Here is a 12671-nt window from a genome sequence, read left to right on the forward strand (position 1 = left end):
CCAGCTTCGCGCTTGAATGCCTCACATGCACTGGCCATAAACCGCATTCCTAAGGTCATGTGCCCCTTACTAAATCTCTCTGAATGCGTGAGGCGGCGCACGCGCAGGAAGTAGCTGGTGGCAAATGGAATGCACGTGGTTGTGCGCGTAACCGCCACCCGATCCGCCTGGGAAGCCTTTGGGAACATTTTCTGAAGCCACTACATAAGTCTCGCTGTGCGCTCGCTTACGGGATAGCCAGGAGAGACCTAAAAAGTGCTGGTTCTCAGTAACAGAGAGTACCGGCCCATGTAAAGCACAGCCCAAGACTGAGTCTTGGGGGATGCCAACACGCAGAGGAGTAGGTGGAGAAAGCAACAGAACACAGAGCAATTTGAGGGTTAAGATGGTCGCCAGTCCAAGGCTGATCCTGTGACACCCAAGATTGCGAGAGTACAAATAAAAGAAGCATGGTCTACTGTGTCAAATTCTGCAGCGTTTTCCGCATAATTATGGATTTTCTGCAGTTACCGCATAAACCATCTCCTGCATAATTTGCATTTTTCAGCAAAACCATTTCTTTGTAACTTAAACTGATCAAAAGTTATTAAAACGTCTGCCACACATGTTCCCATACAATGGCAGGCCATTTGTAAAAGCTAACTGATCACTTTTCAGTTGCCAATTGATGTAATTAGGTATTAAATTGTCACTATTGTGACAAAAACTTTGTCTAGAGTGCGTTACATGTGCAAAAATGACAAAATAATGAGTAGCGCTACAAAATGTAATTCAGTACGCCACATAATTTACCTTTTCTTTCTCCATGATTAGGTAAACCATGCTACATAATTTGGTCATCTCCTGCCACATAGCTCCAGTGGCCCAGCTGATAGGTGGAGAGTGGGGATATCAGACTGGTTACAAAAATAACTTGCAGACAGAAGATCGTGTAAAAAATATCGAGGTCCAAGATATCGAGAAGGTAAGTGCCAATAGGTAAGTGGATGGTTCAGTTGTAGCATTTTTAAAAATAAAGCAATTTAAGGAAACACGCAACACCAACTGATGTTGCCTCATAAGGGAGAGAGTTGAAGGAAGATGAGGGGGTGGGGGTGTTAATCAGACATAAGCACCCTGCACAGAGAGAAGCAGGAAGAGGTTGTTTGGCAAGATGTGGTTTGAGTGGCAGGAGAGGTAGCCTCAGGGCAGAGGAGGGAAGCCACGACCATGATCGTGAGACAGTCAGGTCGAGGAAGAGCCGGGAGACATTAGGCTTAGGGGAGAGGCGAGGAGAGACACTGTGTGACTTTTTTGACACACAACCTACTGAAGTAAAGTATCACTCAATGGAGGTTTGTATTTAAGAGTTTTAATAGTATGCCTATGTTTTTTTCCAAGTCATTTCATTTGGACCCAAGGAAAAGTAGCAGACGTTGATTAATTAACACCCCCCCCCCCCATACACACTCACACACACACCACCCTCCCCAGGAACCTGCAGTACTTTAGAAGAACAACGCAGGTACAGGGAAGTCATGATGACGTTTTCTAACCTGTATTTTAAAAAAATAACATTTTGACTTTTGGAGAAGCCTATGTCGACATCGCGTGCTCTCATTCAGGCACTTTTCCTTAAAAGGTGAAACGCAGTGCAGGCACTTTAGAGGACTTACTTTATAACTGTGTGCCTGTTGTATTCTATGAGCTCACCCCCCGTCTAGCAAGTAGCATCTAGAGGCAAATGTTTCCTGAATCAACTATTTAAAATGGACAGGTACTAAAGTGTCGGCACTTCTTTAATAAAGGAAGAGTGCCAGCACTTTTTAGCAGCGGGGCTGCAACACATGAAAGAGTAGACTCTTCTCAGTAACAAATAGTTAAGTCTGTGTGTTAGAACCGGCAGTCTCTAGTTGGCAGAGGTATACACTTCTGACAAATAGGGACCATCCAACTCTAGTCAGGGAAAGGGGATTACACACTCAGATAACCCCTGCTACCCCTTGGTAGCTTGGCAGAGCAGACAGGCTTATCTCAGAGGCAGTGTGTTAAGCATTTATGACCACATACAGTAATAAAGTGAATACACTACAGATGGACACGACACAGAAGTTATTATAAAAATAGGATCTTTATATAAGGCTTAGCACAAGACCAAATAACGACAAAAATATACCACAGTCTTAATAAATACTCTTTGGAAGGAAAAATAATAGTTCAAGTAAGGTTTCTTCTTGGCAAATAGTTCTTTAGCAAAGTATTCTTCTGAGCACAGTTCTTTGGCAACAATGTAACCCCCACAGGAGTCACACAACGTCGAGTCTACAAGATTCCCAAGGTTCGGCGTCGACCGCGAGGAGCGCTACGTCGAGCCTGGAGTCGCAACAGACCCCACAAGTACAGTACCTTGAGAAACGAAGAAAACGATGATCCACGGCGTCGAGATGTCGGCGTCGAGGTCGGCGTCGATCGTGCCTCGGAGTCGGGTCAATCCGCAGTGGTGTCGAGGGATGTCGGGCCGGAGCAGCGCTCACGGCGTCGAGAAGGGCGTCGAGTCGATGCGATCAGCAGCGGCGTCGGGACGGGGTCGCTTGGAGGTAGAGCCGATACTCACTCCTCACTGGCGTCGATACCGGCGTCGAGACGGGGTCACTTGGAGCCGGGGCCGATACCCACTGCTCACTGGCGTTGCTGCTGGCGTCGAGACTGCAGATTTTCCCTCGTGTACTGGAAACAACACTTCCCAGCAATTCAGCAAATGGTGAAGTCCTTTGGCCCTGTGACTTCAGCAGGAGACTGGCACTCTTCCAGCCCTTGGAGATTTCCTAGCAAGTGTTCAGAGAGTACACACCAAGTTCCTCTCTCCTTGTTCCTTGGCAAAAATAAAGAAGCAGCTTTCAGGTTCCTCCACAGCAAAACAGCACTCTGGCAGAAAGGGGAGGCAAGTCCTTAGATCAGCAGGCTTCTTGTCCTTGGTACAGGTTTCCTTGTCAGAAGTGATCTGAGTTCTTGGTTCAGGGGTCCTTCTCTTATACCCCTTTTTCCCTTTGTTCCCTTTGTCCAAGCAGGGCGATTCCCACCGTCTCAGGTTTGTTGTGGGTGTTGCCAGGCAGAGGCACCTGGCCTATTCACTGGGCAGGGCAGAGTCCTCAGCCGCCCAGCAGGAGGCGGAGCCAGTATTGTCACTGGTAGGAGCAGGGCTATCAGTCGCCCAGCAGGAGGCGGGGCCAGTATTGTGTCAGGCAGGGCAGGCTACTCTTCCCTCACTCTACGTGTAAACGCCCCATTCACCCCACACTGACTCACTCAGACCTCTGGAGCCACTCAGCCCCTGACACACACACCAAACCAGCAGAGACCGGTGGATAGTTGGACAAGAAAATAGCCACTTTCTAAAAGTGCTATTTTCAAACATAGAATTTAAAAACCATCCATCCTAAAGGGTGTGTTATTAAATTCTGAGTTCAGGGATACTAAACTCGACTTGCTACCATGCTCCCTGAGTCAGATAGATTATAATGGAGTTAATAATCAGTCTGCCCAGTCTGGCCTATTGGAGGCAGGTAGCCCTTCAATAGTGAAAAACGAAAATGGCTGTAATTCACTATTAGGTCATGCCACACACATCAGGGCATGACCTACCTTTTACCAACAATGCACCCTGCCCTAGGGCCTACCATAGAGGTGTCTGAAGGGTGGCAAAGTGAAGGTTTAGAGACTGGCAAGTAGGTTTCCTTACCAAGTCGACATGGCAGTCAGGGACTGCACGCAGGCGCCGCGGTGGCAGGCCTGAGACACATTTTGCACGCTGCTTCTGTGGGTGGCACAACCAGTGCTGCAAGCCCACCAGCAGCAGTTAACTTACACGCCCTTGGCACGCGCAGTGCACTAGACTAGGGTCTGAACAGTAAGTCAACCAAGCCAATCATGGTAACACCAATCAACGTAACAATTTAGCATAGGGAGCACTTGCACTGTGGCACTGATCAGCAGTGGCACAGTGCCCAAAGCAATAATCCAGCAAAAACATCGTAAACAGAGGAGGCAAACAGAAAAAATGGAGGAGAGACTCATGCCAATGATGCCAGGTCTAACACGTGTCCCCTCCAGCTGAAATGTGGGGAGAACTACCCTTCACCCAGGGAGTCCTCATCACTAAGGCGGAAAAATCTGGACAGACCATCAGCATTGGCGTGATCTGTACCAGGGCGGTGTTCCACCGTAAAGTCCATCCCCTGTAGGGAAATGGACCACCTCAACAGCTTTGGGTTCTCACCCCTCATCTGCATTAACCATCTGAGGGGCCTGTGGTCCGTCTGAACCCGGAAGTGAGACCCAAACAAGTAGGGTCTTAGCTTCTTCAGCGCCCAGACCACAGCAAATGCCTCACGCTCTATCGCACTCCACCTTTGTTCCCTGGGAAGTAACCTCCGGCTGATGAAGGCTACAGGTAAGTCTCGGCCCTCCTCATTCATCTGTGCTAGAACAGCCCCCACACCATGCTCTGAAGCGTCCGTCTGGACAATGAATTCTTTTGAAAAGTCGGGTGCCTGGAGGACCGGTGCTGTACACATTGCAGTTTTCAGGGTGTCAAAGGCTTTCTGACAGGCGTCAGTCCAGATCACAAGTCTCGGCTGCTTCCTGGAAGTCAGCGAGGTCAAGGGGTGCACAATGTTGCCATACCCCTTGACAAACCTCCTGTAGTAACCCGTGAGACCCAAGAAGGCTCTCACCTGAGTCTGGGTCTTGGGCGGTTCCCAAGCCAGGATGGTATCTATCTTGGGTTGCAGGGGGGCCACCTTGCCGCTCCCTACTTGGTGCCCCAAGTACACCACTGAACCCTGCCCAATCTGGCACTTACTAGCCTTGATTGTGAGGCCTGCTCTGCGCAGGGCCAACAACACTTCCTGGAGGTGGCGCAAGTGTTCCTCCCAGCTGGCGCTGAACACTGCTATATCGTCCAGGTAGGCGGCGCTGAAATCTTCCAGCCCGGCCAATACCTGGTTAACCAACCTCTGGAATGTGGCAGGGGCATTCTTCATCCCAAAGGGCATCACACGGAACTGGTAGTGCCCATCTGGTGTGGAGAATGCAGACCTCTCTTTTGCCCCATCAGTCAAGGCGATCTGCCAGTACCCAGACGTTAGATCAAACGTACTAAGGTACCGGGCAGCCCCCAACCGATCGATGAGCTCATCAGCTCTGGGGATGGGGTGCGCGTCAGTCTTGGTGACCGAATTGAGTCCTCGGTAATCCACACAGAACCGAAGTTCTGGTGAAGCACCAGGCGCTGCAGCCTTTGGGACCAAGACCACTGGGCTGGCCCAAGGACTGCTAGAGGACTCAACCACCCCTAAGGCAAACATCTTGGAGACCTCCTCCTTGATGTATGCTCTGACCTTGTCAGTCACCCTGTAGGCCTTGTGCCTCACAGGAGTGCTGTCCCCGGTGTCCACATCATGGACACACCACTGAGTGACACCAGGGATTAAGGAGAACAGATCAGGGAATTGTACCAACAGATGGCGACAATCTTGCTGCTGCTCAGGGGTCAGTGTGTCAGAGAGGACAACACCATCCACTGACCCATCTTTTTCTTTTGCACACAGGAGGTCAGGAAGAGGCTCACTCTCCTCCTCCATCCCAGCATCTGTGGCAAGGAGCATGCCCACTTCGGACCTTTCTAAGTGGGGCTTTAACCGGTTGACATGCAGGACCCTTAAGGGGTTCCTGGGAGACTTCAAGTCCACCAAGTAGGTGACATCGCTCTTTTTCTCCACAACCTCAAACGGTCCAGTCCACCTGTCCTTGAGCGCACAAGGTTCCACAGGGGCCATGACCCAAACTTTCTGACCAGGTTGAAGCTCAACCAGAGTGGCATTCTGATCGTACCACCGCTTCATCTCTTCCTGGCTGGCCTCCAGATTTGCCTGAGCAAGATCTCTGAAGCGCCGAGTCTGGTTCCTAAAGGCCAGCATGTAACTATATACATCCTGGGGAGGTTTCCTGGGAGATTGCTCCCAGCCTTCTTTGACCAGACTCAAAGGTCCTCTTACCGGGTGACCATACAAAAGCTCAAAGGGGCTGAACCCTAGAGACTTCTGTGGCACCTCACGGTAAGCAAACAGCAGGCATGGCAAGAGGACGTCCCATTTACGCCTCATTGGTTCTTCAAGACCCATGATCATGCCTTTTAGGGTCCGGTTGAATCTCTCAACCAGCCCATTACCTTGAGGGTGGTAAGGAGTGGTAAACTTGTAGGTTACCCCACACTCCTTCCACAGAGACTTCATATAATTTGAAATGAAGTTGGTGCCCCGGTCTGACACCACCTCTCGGGGGAACCCCATGCGGGAGAAAACACCCATCAGTGCCCGTCCCACCACGGGGGCCGTCACTGTTCGGAGAGGGATGGCTTCCGGGTACCGGGTGGCATGGTCCACCAAGACCAGGATAAACCTGTTGCCCATGGCTGTCTTGGGGTCCAGTGGCCCCACAATGTCAATTCCCACTCGCTCAAAGGGGGTACTGACGACGGGAAAAGGTTGGAGGGGAGCCTTCTGCTTCCGCCCGCTTTTCCCACTTGCCTGGCAAGTTTGACAGGTCCTACAATGGATATCTGAATCCCTTCTCATCTGAGGCCAATAAAAATGGGTGACAAGCCTGTCATAGGTCTTGTCCTGCCCCAGATGTCCAGCTAACGGAACGTCATGAGCCAACCCCAGTAGGAAGGCTCTGAAGCGCTGGGGTACCACCAGCACACGGGCTGACCCAGGCTCAGCAGCCTTAGGCTCGCTATACAGGAGGTCGTTCTCCCAGTAGACCCAATGTGATCCTGACTGATCACCTGTCGTTTGGGCCGAGGCCTGCTGCCTCATACCCACAAGAGAAGGGCACACTTTCTGCTCAGCACAAAATTCCTCCCTGGAGGGACCACCATCCTGCTGCCAATGGGTCAGCTCGGGCAGGTCTCCCAGTTCGGCCACTTGTTCTCCTGTCGGTTCCAGGGCATCCCCCTCAGGGTCTGCTCCCTCCTGGACCGCGGGAACGATGGGGGACGGTTTCCCGCGCCCCCTGCCCCTTCTCTTCACGGTTGGGACCTGGGCCATACTTTCAGGCTCCAGGGCCCCATCAACACCCTTACTGACTGACATGGACCGGGTGGTCGCACACACCCACTCAGGCAGACCCAACATTTCCAGATGCGATTTTCTCTCCACCTTAGCCCAAGGGGAGTCCTCCAAATCATTGCCCAGGAGACAATCAACAGGCATGGCGGGCCTCACAGCAACCTGAAGAGTACCTGAGACCCCCCCCCACTCAAAAGGAACTTGAGCTACCTCACACTTACTCTGTGAGTTGTCAGCAGCTACAACGGGGTAGAATGCATGAGGGACCACCTGCTCTCTGGACACCAAGTGACACTTGACAGCTGTCACACTCGCTCCGGTGTCTCTGAGAGCTTCCACCCTATGGCCATTAATGGTCACCCACTGCCTATATTTCTTAGTGTTACTAGGCAGAGGGGTTGGAGGGACCATTTCCACGTCTCCTAAAGAGACCAGGGACATTTCTGCGGGACCCCACCCACCGGGGGCACCCATCTCCTCCCCTCCCAGGGCTACACTCGCTACCTGACGAGGGGGTGCACGCGGCGGTGCATTCGAATCCTTCATGGGACACTGGGGATCATAATAACGGTGTCCCACCTGCTTACAGGCATAGCAGGTCATGGGGCCCCTGTGAACGGGTTTACCTGTCGGGGCCTCTGGCTTCTTTACAGGGGGAGGCTGGGAACCCTTCCCTTGGTTCCCTTGGGGACTACTTTGGGGCCCTTTCTGAAACTCCCTCTGTTTACCCCTGTCCCCCCCACTCTTCTGCTGGGGACCCTGCCCACCTTTGGCTGAGTCTCCCACTGGACCCTTGTGGACCCTGGTACTGACCCAGCGGTCCGCCTCCTCAGCAAGTTTTCTAGGGTTAGATAGCTTGCTATCAACAAGGTGCTGGCGTAGCTCTGGAAAACAGTTATTAGACAAGTGCTCCCAAGCAAACAAATCATAAAGAGCATCATAACTATCAACCTTGCTACCCTTTATCCAACCATCCATGGTTCTGCAGAAAAAAGACACATATTCAACCCACGTAGTACCAGGCAACTTCTTACATTCTCTAAAGGTTTGTCTGTACTTTTCTGGAGTTAAGCCATATCTCAGCATTAAAGCATCTTTCATATGAGTATAAGACATCCTATCCTCAGCAGGAAGGCTCAACAAGGTATCTCTCCCCTCGTTTGTAAAGCGGCTCCACAACCCTGTTCCCCAATCTTTCTCAGGGACCCGGTGGGCCAACAATGCTAACTCATACGCTTTAAACCATTGGCTAATATCTTCATTCTTACTGTAATCTTTGATCACATCCTTAGGAAAATAAAACCTACTTTCTGCAGGCACGGATGGAGTGCTGCCACCAGAGGGATTCAACTCTAAACTCTTAGTTTTAAGCTCCATCTCCCTCACCATCTTCTCACGTTCAAACGCTAATTTCTCTCTCTCAAAATCTAATCTTTTGCTCTCCATTTCAGCTTCTCTCTTGCTTCTTGCATTCTCTAATTCCAACTGCCCTCCTAATTTAAGTTTTGCCATTTCTAACTTGTACCCCCTCTCCTTCTCCCTGTCTTCTAATTCTTCGGGGGAAAGGCTCCTAGAGGATGCACTACTGCCTGGAGATGACACTGGCCCACCTGTGGGCTCTTCCTCTTCCTCTTCTTCTTCCTCTTCCGGTACCACCACCGGATCAGAGGGATTTCTGGCCTCTAACCAGGCCTTCAGCGCTTTGAGGAAGCCCTCTTTCTTTGAGACACCTGTGGTAGGAACTTTAAACTGCTTGCAAAATCCTTTTAGATCTTTTAGCGTGTAGGAATCTATCTTCTCCTTATCAAATTCCCCCACAACATTCTCCACAGGTGTAGCAGCTCCGGCATTCTCCATGGTCAAAACTGGCAGGGTTTAAGAAAATAAGCTCCAGGAAAGCGGAGAACAAAAATAGTCAATCCTACCAAACAGACTGTGGCTGCGTTATGGTCTGCTTTCACTATGTAGCGTACACTAATCACTGCACATGAGTCATAAATGCAAAGTTCAAATCCTCACCGCTGACCACCAATGTTAGAACCGGCAGTCTCTAGTTGGCAGAGGTATACACTTCTGACAAATAGGGACCATCCAACTCTAGTCAGGGAAAGGGGATTACACACTCAGATAACCCCTGCTACCCCTTGGTAGCTTGGCAGAGCAGACAGGCTTATCTCAGAGGCAGTGTGTTAAGCATTTATGACCACATACAGTAATAAAGTGAATACACTACAGATGGACACGACACAGAAGTTATTATAAAAATAGGATCTTTATATAAGGCTTAGCACAAGACCAAATAACGACAAAAATATACCACAGTCTTAATAAATACTCTTTGGAAGGAAAAATAATAGTTCAAGTAAGGTTTCTTCTTGGCAAATAGTTCTTTAGCAAAGTATTCTTCTGAGCACAGTTCTTTGGCAACAATGTAACCCCCACAGGAGTCACACAACGTCGAGTCTACAAGATTCCCAAGGTTCGGCGTCGACCGCGAGGAGCGCTACGTCGAGCCTGGAGTCGCAACAGACCCCACAAGTACAGTACCTTGAGAAACGAAGAAAACGATGATCCACGGCGTCGAGATGTCGGCGTCGAGGTCGGCGTCGATCGTGCCTCGGAGTCGGGTCAATCCGCAGTGGTGTCGAGGGATGTCGGGCCGGAGCAGCGCTCACGGCGTCGAGAAGGGCGTCGAGTCGATGCGATCAGCAGCGGCGTCGGGACGGGGTCGCTTGGAGGTAGAGCCGATACTCACTCCTCACTGGCGTCGATACCGGCGTCGAGACGGGGTCACTTGGAGCCGGGGCCGATACCCACTGCTCACTGGCGTTGCTGCTGGCGTCGAGACTGCAGATTTTCCCTCGTGTACTGGAAACAACACTTCCCAGCAATTCAGCAAATGGTGAAGTCCTTTGGCCCTGTGACTTCAGCAGGAGACTGGCACTCTTCCAGCCCTTGGAGATTTCCTAGCAAGTGTTCAGAGAGTACACACCAAGTTCCTCTCTCCTTGTTCCTTGGCAAAAATAAAGAAGCAGCTTTCAGGTTCCTCCACAGCAAAACAGCACTCTGGCAGAAAGGGGAGGCAAGTCCTTAGATCAGCAGGCTTCTTGTCCTTGGTACAGGTTTCCTTGTCAGAAGTGATCTGAGTTCTTGGTTCAGGGGTCCTTCTCTTATACCCCTTTTTCCCTTTGTTCCCTTTGTCCAAGCAGGGCGATTCCCACCGTCTCAGGTTTGTTGTGGGTGTTGCCAGGCAGAGGCACCTGGCCTATTCACTGGGCAGGGCAGAGTCCTCAGCCGCCCAGCAGGAGGCGGAGCCAGTATTGTCACTGGTAGGAGCAGGGCTATCAGTCGCCCAGCAGGAGGCGGGGCCAGTATTGTGTCAGGCAGGGCAGGCTACTCTTCCCTCACTCTACGTGTAAACGCCCCATTCACCCCACACTGACTCACTCAGACCTCTGGAGCCACTCAGCCCCTGACACACACACCAAACCAGCAGAGACCGGTGGATAGTTGGACAAGAAAATAGCCACTTTCTAAAAGTGCTATTTTCAAACATAGAATTTAAAAACCATCCATCCTAAAGGGTGTGTTATTAAATTCTGAGTTCAGGGATACTAAACTCGACTTGCTACCATGCTCCCTGAGTCAGATAGATTATAATGGAGTTAATAATCAGTCTGCCCAGTCTGGCCTATTGGAGGCAGGTAGCCCTTCAATAGTGAAAAACGAAAATGGCTGTAATTCACTATTAGGTCATGCCACACACATCAGGGCATGACCTACCTTTTACCAACAATGCACCCTGCCCTAGGGCCTACCATAGAGGTGTCTGAAGGGTGGCAAAGTGAAGGTTTAGAGACTGGCAAGTAGGTTTCCTTACCAAGTCGACATGGCAGTCAGGGACTGCACGCAGGCGCCGCGGTGGCAGGCCTGAGACACATTTTGCACGCTGCTTCTGTGGGTGGCACAACCAGTGCTGCAAGCCCACCAGCAGCAGTTAACTTACACGCCCTTGGCACGCGCAGTGCACTAGACTAGGGTCTGAACAGTAAGTCAACCAAGCCAATCATGGTAACACCAATCAACGTAACAATTTAGCATAGGGAGCACTTGCACTGTGGCACTGATCAGCAGTGGCACAGTGCCCAAAGCAATAATCCAGCAAAAACATCGTAAACAGAGGAGGCAAACAGAAAAAATGGAGGAGAGACTCATGCCAATGATGCCAGGTCTAACACTGTGATAGTGGGTACCTGCACTCCAGCACTGTGCACACACCGTACTAGTGTATATCTCATGGAGTGGCCTCGACAGAAAGCTCAGATTAGCGGGTACCGAAACAGGAAAATAACAAATGTTAAACGTTGCCAGGCCAAGCTGTAAACTAGTTATTACTCTACAGGCAGAGAACAGGCCATTCAGTAAAACAAGTATTTTTCCTCCCCTGGTGCTTGGGCGGTACTTCCGATTGCTTAGTTACAAAAGACAAACGAAAAGTAAGGAAGCAAGCGCCCTCCCTGGAGGGAGAGAACCGGGTACCACCTGAGGACTCCGGAAAAGGAGACATTTACTAAACTGCAAATTTCGGTCCTGGCACTGGTGCCCTTTATCAAGAAAAACACATTTCGCAGATGGGTTAATCACCAGCTGAAAACGCCTCACCCATCGAAAATATCTTATAAGGCGCAACTGGTAGTACAATTAAAAACACAGAGATGGGGCAAAAAAACATGGTAATAGAACGGGGAAACTTTCCACCAATGCCTACCTCATCCCGTGGCACAGCGGGTGCCTAAGAAAGGAATACTCCGATCAGGCCGCTGTCAAAGACACTTCCGCTCCTCGGCCTCAGCTGCACTGCACTGAACTGCGAACACCAGAAGCAGAAAGGGGGAGGCGGGCCTGGAGACAGGTGCCAGCTCCGCCCGGCCTCCGGAGGAGAACAAGTGAAGGAGTAGAGCTCAGGATGTGGATTGGCTCAGAATCTGCCCGGTGTCCACAGAAGCAGGGCAGAGGGGGAGGAGCGTTCGTTTTGGCTCAGGATCTCCCCAGTGCCCACAGAAGCAGGGCAGAGGGAGGAGCGTGCGCCCTGGATACTGTCAGCGCCCGGGGTCAAGGCGCAGGGAGGGGCCAGGGCTCGGAGGCAGTAGCCACAACATTCTTACGAGAGCTAAGCGCAGGGCCCCGCCCCTGTACCAGGCTGTCAGCGTGTTTGTCAGCAGCGCTGCACTTGCAGCTGTTTAGTGGGAGGAGAGCTGCGGCTGTGGGTAGGTACAAGCTCCGCCCGGTGCCCTCTTCCGTGAACTGGGTGGAGGGTTCATTCGGGTGCCAACCGAGGAAGCTACACCCGGTGGTACTTTCTTGTCCACTGCGGAGGAGTTAGCAACGAGCTGTCACGGGTCTAACCTCTGTGCCTGTCTTTCTTCTTACCATCTCAACAAGCATTGGCATAGCCAGTAGGTCTCGCCTTTGGGACCCTATAAGTGTTAGCTAGACCTTTTGGTTTTGCCAATGTTTGTAAGCTATGTTGTAGTCTAGAGCATTGTGGTTGCTGTGCAGCAT

The 12671-nt window shown here is 51.1% G+C and overlaps 1 protein-coding gene across 1 annotated transcript in view; it reads right to left on the minus strand.

Annotated features, from left to right (window-relative positions):
* The window catches only part of CLBA1 (clathrin binding box of aftiphilin containing 1), a 116523-nt gene extending 104295 nt beyond the window's left edge, over nt 1–12228 (minus strand). The window contains exon 1 of the mRNA XM_085626233.1: nt 11878–12228. The gene's annotated coding sequence lies outside the window, so the exon portion shown is untranslated. The remainder of the gene's footprint in view (nt 1–11877) is intronic.
* Nucleotides 12229–12671: the final 443 nt, after the last annotated feature.

This window comes from Triturus cristatus, chromosome 9 (assembly GCF_964204655.1).
Source record: "Triturus cristatus chromosome 9, aTriCri1.1, whole genome shotgun sequence".
NCBI classification, from domain to species: Eukaryota; Metazoa; Chordata; class Amphibia; order Caudata; family Salamandridae; genus Triturus; species Triturus cristatus.